A 12,401-nucleotide genomic window follows, 5' to 3' on the forward strand; every position below is an offset into this window, starting at 1 on the left:
ATTATTTCATCATGAGGAAAGGGATGGTTATTTATTCATTTAGGTACTAAATGATAATCAATGTTATCAAAATTGATAAATTTTCAGAGAACAAATCATGCTAGATCTGTGTTCCCAAGAGGCTTAACTACTTGTAATGAGAGGAAGGAAGGGAAGAAAAAGGATGAAATTGAAGAATTAAGGAAGGATCATCAGAAAAGGTAGTTGCTGTAGATCTGGGTTGTGTCATTGGAAGTAAAACAAACAAATGAGAAAGGTCAGATTTTAAATATGGTTTAGAGAAGAATCAATGAGACCCATTAAAACAATCAGAAAGGTTTTGAAAAAAATAGATAAATATGAAGGGTTTTCTAAAAAAAAAAAAAAAAAAAAAAGAATCTATTCCCCAAGTTTGCTTTCCTGACTAGATTCTGTGAAAGGAATGGTGCAGGAGACAAAATGGCTAAAGGGAAAGCAGGAGCTACCAGTCCCAACCTGCAGCTGCAATCCAAGGTGCCTATAGATGTGGTCAACGTGACACGTGCAGGGGACAGGTGCAGAGGAATGGGCAGGCAGGAAGAGTGGTCCTGAGGACAGTGGTCTGCCTACTTGCTTTTGCTTCTTGGCCTTTCCGTGGGTATCAACAGATTCCTAGGCATTATGCACAGTCTCTTCATCCCCCAGGAACTGCATGGGCTTGATGGGCTTTTCTCGTCCAATTCATAGGCGATGGGAATATTATCAGCAGTTTCAGCTCCATGATATTCTCTCCAGAGAGACCATCCAGATGCTTGACAGTGCTCAGAAGGCTGCTGTCACTGGCTGTGATCAGTGCCCATTTCCTCTCCTTGATCTAAGGCACAATCTCTACATTCCAAAAGGGCATGGCTCTGCAGTGTGATCTGCATACCTGTTAACCCTACTGATGTTGCTGTAGAAGGGATGGTCAGGCTCTGTGGGAGTGTGGAGGAACATAGAAGCTCCTCCAGTCTTTTCCTGGGCCTCCCCATGCTTGGAAGCATTTTATGCTTTATTGAGGTCAGTTAGGCCCCCAACGTGCCACTCTTTGAGGTTCCAAGTCCACAAAACTGGCAGCCACATCTCATCAACAGCATCCAGCAACATCCAGAGGGTCCAAAGGGCTCTTTTCTGCACCAAGGTGAAAAAGATGCCAAGGTATCCCCAACATCTCCCAGGGCTTGGGGCTCAGGTTGGCATCCTATCAGCCCTAAGCTGATTCTTCAGGTTCTAGATGTTCTCACCATGCCAGTTCAGTACCAGTTGTAGGGAGCCACAGCAGCGACACAGAAATGCAGCTCCACAGGGATTTGCTGAGATTCCAAAGTTGTAGCTCCGTTCACTGGCTGCACCTGTGCATTCACGCCTGTACATTTTTATGTGAAAGCTTTGGCTCAGCTTCTCAAACACAATCATAATTAGCAGATCTTATGGTTCTCTGGCCCTCTACAAAATTAAGAAGGAAAATAGCTTGAGCATCCCAAAGGGCTATTGACATGACCTTTATTGACTAGTTCAGCTTGGTTTTGACTGGCTCATTTCCTTCTCTTGATAACCATTGCTATTGTTGTGTTTTGTCCTCAGGATGGTACTGGTAAAATGATGTTTCATCCCCTGTTATACTTCTTCAGTGAAACATTTTAAGATCCTGATCCCACTTCATCAAGATTCCAATTGAGAGCACTGTTTTTGTCTAACTGATACAGGTACAACAATGTTGGCACCTATTTTGTAAAACGTTTGTTATATTTTTTCAGTCATTGCATAAGTTGGACAATGATGTCTATGATGTTGACTACTATTAACTTGTGGGGAGCAACTCGGACTAGACTAAGTTACTCGAATTAAGACTTATTCTATGCATCTGCTCTCCCACAGTATGGCGCTGGGAGAGGAGTAAACAGCTTCTACACAGCTGCCTCCAGTTCAACCAATAAACTGTAGGACCTGCTCCTGATTGGAGGAGAGCAGCGTGCTTGGCGTGTGGGTAGCAGAGCACGGATTGGTGGAAGAGGACTATAAAGGAGGAGAGACAACATGCACCAGGAACATCTAAGAGGAACACCTGAGGAACACCTGAGGAGCCCCCGAGAGAGCCGGCCGGCGGTGTGCCGCTCCCCCGCGGAAGAGGGGAAAGTGGCAGGGGGAACCCGGGAAGCCAGCCCGGGAAGAACCAGCAGCAAACCTGGGGAGGGCCGAGCAGATGAAAGAACAGCACAGGGTCCTGTGTCGTTCCTCCGCAGAGAGGGGGAGCGACATTAACTGTTAGTCCTCTTCAATTAGGAAATAATATTACGTATTTCCTCACAAATTGAGATGGATGATATGGGGCTGCAGGCCCCATCTTCAACATCTTATCCTTTCTTATTAAAACAATTTGCAATTTGCTGATATCCTTGGGACATTGTTCCCACAAAAATCATGAATGGGGGACAGTGTTGTGGCCTAGCAGGTTAAGCTGTTGCCCTTATGGATACTGGTTCATGTCCTCGTAGCTCCACTTCCAATGCAGCTCCCTGCTAATGGTCTGGAAAAATGGAGAAAGATGACCAAAATATTTGAGACCCTGCCACCCATAGAGGAGACCAGGAACAAGCTTCTGGATCCTAATTTCAGGTTGGTCTAGCTCTGGTAGTTGTGCAGTAAACCAGAGGATGGAAGATCTCTATGCATTTCTCTCCCTATCTCTTTAACTCTACCTTTTAAATAAATAAATGAATCTTTTAAAAATGTTTCAAAATCTTGGATCAAGTGATATAGTTCATACAAATTTAAGTGCCTGTCAGACACTGATTCAGAAATAACACCTTTGGGAATTAGTAAGAGAATTCTGGTATTTTGGAATAAATGCAAGGTTTATATATAGATTTTTGCAGTGTTAATTTTGTAGATGGCACTGATAAATACTAAACACAAAAGAAAAATGAGAATTTATTATAGTTTCTGTCATTTCTGAAATATTTAGTAACATTTACCAGAATAATGCTAGAGTGAATGGTGTTGGTTAAGAAGCAATTGCATTTTTAAAGATTATTTTATTTACTTCTTTGAAAGAGCAACAAGGAGAAGAGAAGAATGACAGAGGGTGAGAGAAAGAGAGAGAGAGAGAGGTCTTTCATCTTCTAGTTAACTCTCTGAATGCCCACTGTGCCAGGCTGAAGCAAGGAGCCTGAAACTCCATGCAGAACTCCCACATGGGAGCATAGGCCCACAAATTTTGACTATTTTCCACTGCTTTTTCAGGCACATTAGCACAGGAATGGATTAGAAGTAGGGAAACCAGAGCTTAACCCACCGTGCCACAGGACTGATGCCAGTTGCATGTGTTCTTTATGAAATGGGGATTGCCATGTTAAACAAATTTCTTTGAAAACCTTGCCATACATGAAACAGAGCTGAATGGAAGCTAGAGAGGAATGTAAGACTAAAAGAGGTTTGCTTTGTTAACAAATATGATAGCATTTTTGGATGGTAAAATTGGATAAGGTAGAGAATGAGACAGATTAATCTATTGTGCTTGAATAGGTGAGATGGACCCATCCCAAAATGATGGGGTCTTGAATTAAATATGACTAGAGGTAGTCCATCCATAGGAACAGGAAGCCAGGATCTGAGCGTAGACATAAATAATACAGAAGATTGTTCAAAGGGAACTGACATGATTTCCTTACCATTGCTCCTGGTTTCTTTGAGAAATGAGAAACGTAGTCACAAAATAAGAAGAAAACATAAAACAGTGGTGTTTGTGGAAACAAGGGAAATGAAATAATTGAGAACATGGGACAGTAAATTCTATATAAAAATGTAACAGGTTGATGTAACAGTGAACTAGCCACTCCCATAGATACAAAGATCAGTATGGGATTATCTCAAGAAGGGATGTTTAATCAAAACATTAAACAGAAAAGTTGTTCTTTGGTATAGCAAGAGAAATATTCTAGGAAGAAAAAATCTCAAACAAAACCTCATATGACAAGAAAGAATTTGTGTTTAAGACTGAAGTGAGACTGCTGCTGTTTGGGCATCCGTGTGAGCAAGAGTTGTTAAAAAAGACATGATAATAGAATTTTGCAAGAGTCATATCCTGTGAATATCTGCAAACCAAGGTAAGAGGACCAGATTTCCATACACATAGTGACCTATTAAAGACAAATTGCTGTTTTGTTGCTATTGTTTTTTTTTTCTTTATTACTTTTCTTTTCTATTTAGTAAATATAAATTTCCAAAGTACAGTTTATGGATTACAATGGCTTCCCCCCCCCATAATTTCCCTCTCACTCACACCCCTCCTATCTCCTGCTCCCTCTCCCATTCCATTCACATCAAGATTCATTTACAATTATCTTTATATACAAAAGATTGACTTAGTATATATTAAGTAAAGATTTCATTAGTTTGCACCCACACAGAAATACAAAGTATAAAATACTGTTTGAGTACTAGTTATTACTTCACATTGGACAACACATTAAGGACAGATCCCACATGAGAAGTAAGTACACAGTGACTCCTGTTGTTGACTTAACAATTTGACAGTCTTGTTTATGGCATCAGTAATCTCCCTAGGCTCTTGTCATGAGCTGCCAAGGCTATGGAAGCCTCTTGAGTTTGCTGACTTTGATCTTATTTAGACAAGGTCATAGTCAAAGTGGAAGTTCTCTCCTCCCTTCAGAGAAAGGTACCTCCTTCTTTGATGGCCCCGGTCTTTCCACTGGAATCTCACTTGCAGAGATCTTTCATTTAGGCCATTATTTTTTGCCAGAGTGTCTTGGCTTTCCATGCCTGAAATACTCTCATGGGCTTTTCAGCCAGATCCGCATGCCTTAAGGGCTGATTCTGAGGCCAGAGTGCTGATTAGGACATCTGCCATTCTATGAGTCTGCTGTGTATCCCACTTCCCATGATGTATCATTCTCTCCCTTTTTGATTTTATCAGTTAGTATTCACAGACACTAGTCTTGTTTGTGTGATCCCTTTGACTCTTAGACCTATCAGTGTGATCAATTGTGAACTGAAATTGATCACTTGGACTAGTGAGATGGCATTGGTACATGCCACCTTGATGGGATTGTATTGGAATCCCCTGGCATGTTTCTAACTCCACCATTTGGGGCAAGTCCGATTGAGCATGTCCCAAATTGTACATCTCCTCCCTCTCTTATTCCCACTGTTATATTTAACAGGGATCACTTTTCAGTTAAATTTAAACACCTAAGAATAATTGTGTGTTAATTACAGAGTTCAACCAATAGTACTAGAACAAAAAAAAGAAAAAATACTAAAATATATAAAATATTACATTGTACATCAACCATCAGGACAAGAGCTGATCAAGTCACTGTTTCTCATAGTGTCCATTTCGCTTCAACAAGTTTCCCCTTTGGTGCTCAGTTAGTTGTCACCCATCAGGGAGAACATATGATATTTGTCCCTTTGGAACAGGCTTAATTCACTCAGCATCATGTTTTCCAAATTCCTCCATCTTGTTGCAAATGACCGGGTTTCATCCTTTTTGACTGTTGTATAGTATTCTATAGAGTACATGTCCCACTATTTCTTTATCCAGTCTACTGTTGATGGGCATTTGGGTTGGTTCCAGGTCTTAGCTATTGTGAATTGAGCTGCAATAAACATTAAGGTGCAGACAGCATTTTGTTTGCCAATTTAATTTCCTTTGGGTAAATTCCAAGGAGTGGGTTGGCTGGTTGTATGGTAGGGTTATCTTCAGGTTTCTGAGGAATCTCCAAACTGACTTCCATAGTGGCTTTACCAGTTTGCATTCCCACCAACAGTGGGTTAGTGTCCCTTTTTCCCCACATCCTCTCCAGCATCTATTGTTGGTACATTTCTGAATGTGAGCCATTCTAACTGGGGTGAGGTGAAACCTCATTGTGGTTTTGATTTGCATTTCCCTGATTGCTAGTGATCTTGAACATTTTTTCATGTGTCTGTTGGCCATTTGGATTTCCTCTTTTGAAAAATGTCTCTTTTTTTTTTTTTTTGACAGGCAGAGTGGACAGTGAAAGAGAGAGACAGAGAGAAATGAGAGAGAGAGACAGAGAGAAAGGTCTTTCTTTGCCGTTGGTTCACCCTCCAATGGCCGCAGCGCACCGCGCGGGTCCGATGGCAGGAGCCAGGTACTTATCCTGGTCTCCCATGGGGTGCAGGGCCCAAGCACTTGGGCCATCCTCCACTGCACTCCCTGGCCACAGCAGAGAGCTGGCCTGGAAGAGGGGCAACCGGGACAGAATCCGGTGCCCCAACCGGGACTAGAACCCGGTGTGCCAGCGCTGCAAGGTGGAGGATTAGCCTAGTGAGCTGCAGCGCCGGCCGAAAAATGTCTCTTGAGGTCCTTGGCCCATCTCTTAAGTGGGTTGTTTGTTTTGATGTTGTGGAGTTTCTTGATTTCTTTGTAGATTCTGGTTATCAACCCTTTATCTGTTGCTTAGTTTGCAAAGATTTTTTCCCATTCTGTCGGTTGCCTCTTCCCTCTCCTGACTGTTTCTTTTGCAGTACAGAAACTTCTCAATTTGATGCAATCCCAATAGTTAATTTTGGCTTTGACTGCCTGTGCCTCCAGGGTCTTTTCTAGGAAGTCTTTGCCGGTACCTATATCTTGCAGGGTTTCTCCACTGCTCTCTAATAATTTGATGGTGTCAGGTCGTAGAATCCATGTTGAGTGAATTTTTGTGTAAGGTGAAAGGTAGGGGTCTAGCTTCATTATTCTGCATGTGGAAATCCAATTTTCCCAACACCATTTATTGAATAGACTGCTATTGTTAAGTATAGAACTTAAAAGCAGGTGGCAAAAGGGACCAGCATTGTGGCATAGCAGGTAAAGCTGCCCTGTGAAGCCAGCAGTCCATATGGGTTCCAGTTCATGTCCTGGCCACTCCACTTTCTATCCTGCTCCATGCTAATGAGCTTGTGAAAGCAGTAGAAAATGCCCAAGTGTTTGGGCAAATGCACCCATGTGAGAGATCCAGATGAAGCTCCTGGCGTCAATCTGGCCCAGCCCTGGCCACTGAAGCCATTTTAGGAGTGAACCAGCAGATGGATGATCTCTCTCTCTCTCTCTCTCTCTCTCTCTCTCCTCCTCTCTCTGTAGTTCTGACTTTAAAATAAATAAATAAATCTTTTAAACAGGTACAAAGGGAGGCAAGAAACATGAAATTTCAAATGATGGACTTACTCAATAATAAACTTGTTGAGAAGGTAGATCAAAGCCAATTTTTTAGCTCTTACTTTTTTGGAACCTGCAAGTCAAATTAAAACGGTTAACGGATTCATTAAGGAGGTGAGGAAGCATCGATAGTTCATTAGAGTGACTGCATCCCTGAATCCATTTACCTAACTCCTCAACCCCATCTTTTTTATTAAGATAATAGATTTGTTGATAGGATCTCATCAAACAGGCTTGTAGGTTGATCTGTTACCTATGGCTCTGACAGCCCATATGGGTGAGAGTTCCTGCCCTTGTTGCTCCACTTGCCCTCCAAATCCCTGCTAAAAGTGCTGGGAAAGCAACAGAAGATGGTCCAAATGCTTAGGCTCCTGTCACTCACATGGGAGACCCAGATGAAGCTCCTGGCTCTTGGCTTTGTCCTGGCCCAGACCTGGCCATTGCAGCCATTGGGGGAATGAATCAGCAAACGGAAGACCTCTCTCTCTTTCTTTACCTCCCTCACTTCTCTGTAACTCTGCCTTTCAAATAAATGAAATAAACATTTTTAAAAAATAATCCACATAACAAATAATATCCCTATTACCACATGTGCAGAAATATCACAGCATTCTATAAATAAGTATAATCATTACATATTAATCATAAAGAGAGACAGAGAGAAGGAAAGAAGGAATGCAGTGAGGAGAGAATTAAGGGAAAAGGAATACCATGTGAAGGAAGAACTGAGAGGTGAGTTATAAGTAGCAAATTGTGAGGATATGGCTCATACCAGAAAAAGGGAAAGTGGAAGGTGTCAATACAGTAAAGAATCTTAAAACAAACAGACAAAAACATATTTTAAAGCTTCTGCTCCACAGTAAGACACAACAGCAAATACAACAGCATGAATCGCGTAACTTTCCCATTTCTTCTGTATCTGCCTTTCTTCTACATAATATTCTACAAAAGCCAGGAATAGCAGATAGTCAGGGAGAAAAAAAAGAAGTAAAATATGCTGCTTTTTCCCTGATGCCATCTAAAAAATCAAGTTAGGACTATCAAATAGATTTTTTTTGAGATGCTTTAAATTATATGACAGATTGAGGATTTTATATTTCACTAGTCTGGTCTTTTAATATCAGAAAGCAAGACTACTCATCAATAAATGAATGTGAATAGCAAAATCTATAGAATCAGCTCAAGGAAACATTTTGGGATGAAGAAAAAATTCCAATAGTGATTTTGAATTGCAGTGCTAAGACAGTGTAGACATGCTCCCTTCTTTCCTCATTCTGAATCCAACTCATTTAATAAGTGAATCATATGTGTGTTTTGACAGGAGCCTTTTGAAGGGTTTTGGCCATGAGATGATTTTTCTAATTAACAGATTGAGCTGAACACTTTACTAGTTATGTGGGAAATGGATTTTAGGAGAGGAAGCGAGATAGCAAAGGAATAAGTTATGATGGTAGGACAATAGTCCCCCCCAAAAAGAAAATAGTCCCATGAAAAGATGGTGGTAGTTTGGGCTAAAGTAATTAGTGGAGATAGAGAAAATTGAACACTTCTGTGATATGCTTTGAAGATAAGTTCAACAGGACTAGTTGATACGAGTAGAAAAAGGAGTAGAAAAAGAGTGTGATGAAACTGCTATAATTTGGTCTCATACAACTTAGTACTACCATTTACTGAGATTTAGACGATGAGGCAAGGAATGGAGTTCATTTAAGGAGATATATCAGTAGATCAGTTTTTGTCATATGAAATTTGAGGTGCCAAGAATATATACACTTGGAGATATGACATTTAGAATTGGTGGTGTGAGCCTGGAATTGTGGAAGAAATAGTTTAAAACAAGACATCCATGAAGTATGTATATCAAGAAAATAGTAGGGGTGCCAAGATAGACAAATAGGGCACTACCACATTTCAAGGGGTTCAAGCAGAGGAGAGGAACAATGAAGGGACTGAGCAGGCAATATAGTTAAGCAAGTAGAAACAAAAACAACTTTAGTCTCACAACCCCATAAGAAAAACATTTTTTTCCAAGAAGAATTGGTTAAACAACAGTTTCAGATCCTGCGAAACTTTAAACAAAAATATATTCATTAATGATCTTGGCAAATATCCTCAGTGAGATCAGGGAAAAAGATATGGGTGTGAGAGTTGACAAGAGAATGGGAGATAAGCAAATCTACCCACAAACTATATGTACACCATGCTACCCAGAATTTAATGAAAGACCAATAAACACAGAAATTAGAAGATACATGGTAAAGAGCTTTTTTTAAAAACAAAAAATACATTAACACTCAAGAGCATGTTTGATCACTGATGAGAATGATTCAGTGTAGGTGGATGCTTCAGTAATGTCAGATGGCGAAAAAATATAAAGAAAAACATCATTGAGAATTTAACATCATTAAGAATTTAATGAATGAAATGCTAAAGAAAATTCTGGAGGAGGGTGGCCTTGATGGTAGCAAAGGTATGAAGATACTTCAAAAAGTTCATGGGAAACGGAATAAAAAGTATGACCTTATTTTGGTACAAGCTTTTTAATAATATGTGGAAAATGCATATTATGAGAAATTATGCATGATTTAAAAATTGCTTTTGTAGCAAACATAAACTTCTACTTTTAATTTTGTTTTTCCACTAGCTTTTTGAAGTGTCCTTGCATTTATTTTGCTGCTAGAGCAACAAAGGTAGAATTAGAGAAAAGGTAGGTTATTTTTATGATGGTGAGAGGGTGAGATGAAAGCATTCCTATGCAATGGCTTTTATTTATTTTCTAAATGAATTATTTCAAACAGCAAACGTCTTTCATCTCTGGTTTTTAGAAAATGATTCTCAAAGGTATGCATTATCTTTGTAACTCAGCTGGCAAAGTCATTATAGTGGGCATTGCCCTCTTCTGTGAGAAAAAAATAGCAGATCTAATCTGATAACTATTTATTCACTTTCTTTAGTTATTAAGAGACTGCTAGCAATCAAGTATACAAGATTAATTTGGAAAACTGTACCTGGAATCATAATTGTGATTACTGTTTACACTCCAAAGATTCCATGACAGTTTTTGATAGACGAAATAGTCTACATCTAAAGCGAGTGATAAGAAAGATAGTAGGAGCTTGCATCATGTTATTCTATTTAACCATAAATATTTCCCTACCCCAAATAAGCTTGTGTTTAAGAAGCCTAGATATTTCTACTTAATTCTGTTTATGTTTACAATGCATTGAAATACGCTTTTCCAACTGCTGGAAGAATTAAGTCAGTAAGAGCCACGATAAATGTCATTAAGAGGTTAGAGATAACAGAACTTAAACCCAGTTGAAGGAAAACCATAGCCAAGGAGTCTGGATTGTGGTTTACAGCTCCAATCGTCCATTTGTATGAACTACAATATAGGCACCATGTCCTGGTGTAGTGAAGTGAATGGCCCTGTTTCATAATAAGGGTAAGAGCTTGGCATAAGGACTATTCCTAAAAACTGAATGGCTCCAAGAAAAAGTAACTGATTGTAATATTGTCAATATTACTGTCACTCAGAAAATACCTGATTGTTCAATAGCCCGTAATTATACCTTGTTCCCTCTCAGACAGAAACCCTTTCTATTTCCATCACGCATTCCTTTATGTACTAATAAAAATGTGTCATGCTTGATAATATGACAGAAGACTCTTTGCTTGTCCCACTGATTAAACTCTACTTATTCAAGCTACTAACTTAGCATATGTATGTATGCACAGATTCAGGCAGATTTCAATATTTCTGTTTTATGAAGGCAGTGGAGGATGGCCCAAGTGCTTGGGCCCTGCACCCCATGGGAGACCAGGAGAAGCACCTGGCTCCTGCCTTCGGATCAGTGCGGTACGCCGGCCACAGCGTGCCAGCCGTGGCGGCCATTGGAGGGTGAACCAACGGCAAAAGGAAGAACTTTCTCTCTGTCTCTCTCTCTCACTATCCACTCCGCCTGTCAAAAAATACATATATATATATATATATGTATATATATATACATATATATATATATGTGGGGAGCAGCCCGGACTGGACTGAGTTACTGGAATTAAGACTTATTCTATGCATCTGCTTTCCCACAATATGGCGCTGAGAAGGGAAACAGCTTCTACACAGCTGCCTCCAGTTCAACCAATAAACTGTGGGACCTGCTCCTGATTGGAGGAGAGCAGCGTACTCAGCGTGTGGGTAGCAGAGTTGGGATTGGTGGAAGAGGACTATAAAGGAGGAGAGAGACGGCATGCACCAGGAACATCTAAGGGGAACACCTGTGCAGCCCCCGAGAGAGCCGGCCGGCGGTGTGCCGCTCCCCTGCGGAAGTGGGGAATGTGGCCAGGGGGAACTGCCCTTCCACGGAGGTGGAAGGGATAGTAGCCAACCCAGGAAGAACCAGCAGCAAACCCGGGGAGGGCCGAGCAGACGAGAGAACAGCGCAGGGTTCAGTGTCGTTCCCCCACGAAGACGGGGAGCGACATATATATTTCTGTTTTATAGCTCAATTGTAAAGAAGCCAAAGTGAACAATATGAAAATAGGTTTCATCTTGGGATATCTACATTAAAGGTCGTAGTTTGGCAAATTAAATGAGTAAATTTTTTCCAAGCAAATAGAAGGTTTGAACCCAAACAGAATTTTATAGCTAAGAAATGTGAATCTATTTCTCTTATATAATACACAAATATGTGTCTGATTTACATTGACATCAGTGAATATACCAGCATCTGTTCTTTGCATTGGTAAATTTTGATTTCTTCTGTTTTTCCTCCTGTAGATCATACATTTTTCAAAATACTGAGAAGTTACAGATATCATGAGCAGCTGATGTGTAACACTGTATGTTCCTTGTATGCCAAATACTATAAAATACAAAAATTAATGAATTCATTCAAAATTTTGTGGAAAATAGAATTAAAGATGTTTGTTTTATTGTAGCACAATGGGTTAATCTGTAGCTTGCAATGTTGGCATCCTCTACAAGTGCTGGTTCAAGTCCCAGCTGCTCCAATTCTGATTCAACTTCCTACTAACATGCCCAGAAAAACAGCAGGAGACTTTCCAAGTACATGGGGCTCTGCCGCCCACACGAAAGACCCAGATGGAGTTCTAGGCTCCTGGCTTCGAACTGCCCAGACCATGGCAATGGCGACCATTTGAGGAGTGAAACAGCGGATAAAAGATCTCTTTTTTGGTATCTTCCTCTCTCTCTCTTCTG

At 40.4% G+C, this 12,401-nt stretch overlaps 1 pseudogene; it reads right to left on the reverse strand.

Annotated features, from left to right (window-relative positions):
- Nucleotides 1-378: 378 nt before the first annotated feature.
- LOC127490797 (phosphoglycerate mutase 1-like) overlaps nt 379-12,401 on the reverse strand; it is an 85,963-nt pseudogene continuing 73,940 nt past the window's right edge.

Source organism: Oryctolagus cuniculus, chromosome 6 (genome assembly GCF_051225735.1).
Source record: "Oryctolagus cuniculus isolate XC-2025 breed Fujian yellow rabbit chromosome 6, ASM5122573v1, whole genome shotgun sequence".
Lineage (NCBI taxonomy): Eukaryota > Metazoa > Chordata > Mammalia > Lagomorpha > Leporidae > Oryctolagus > Oryctolagus cuniculus.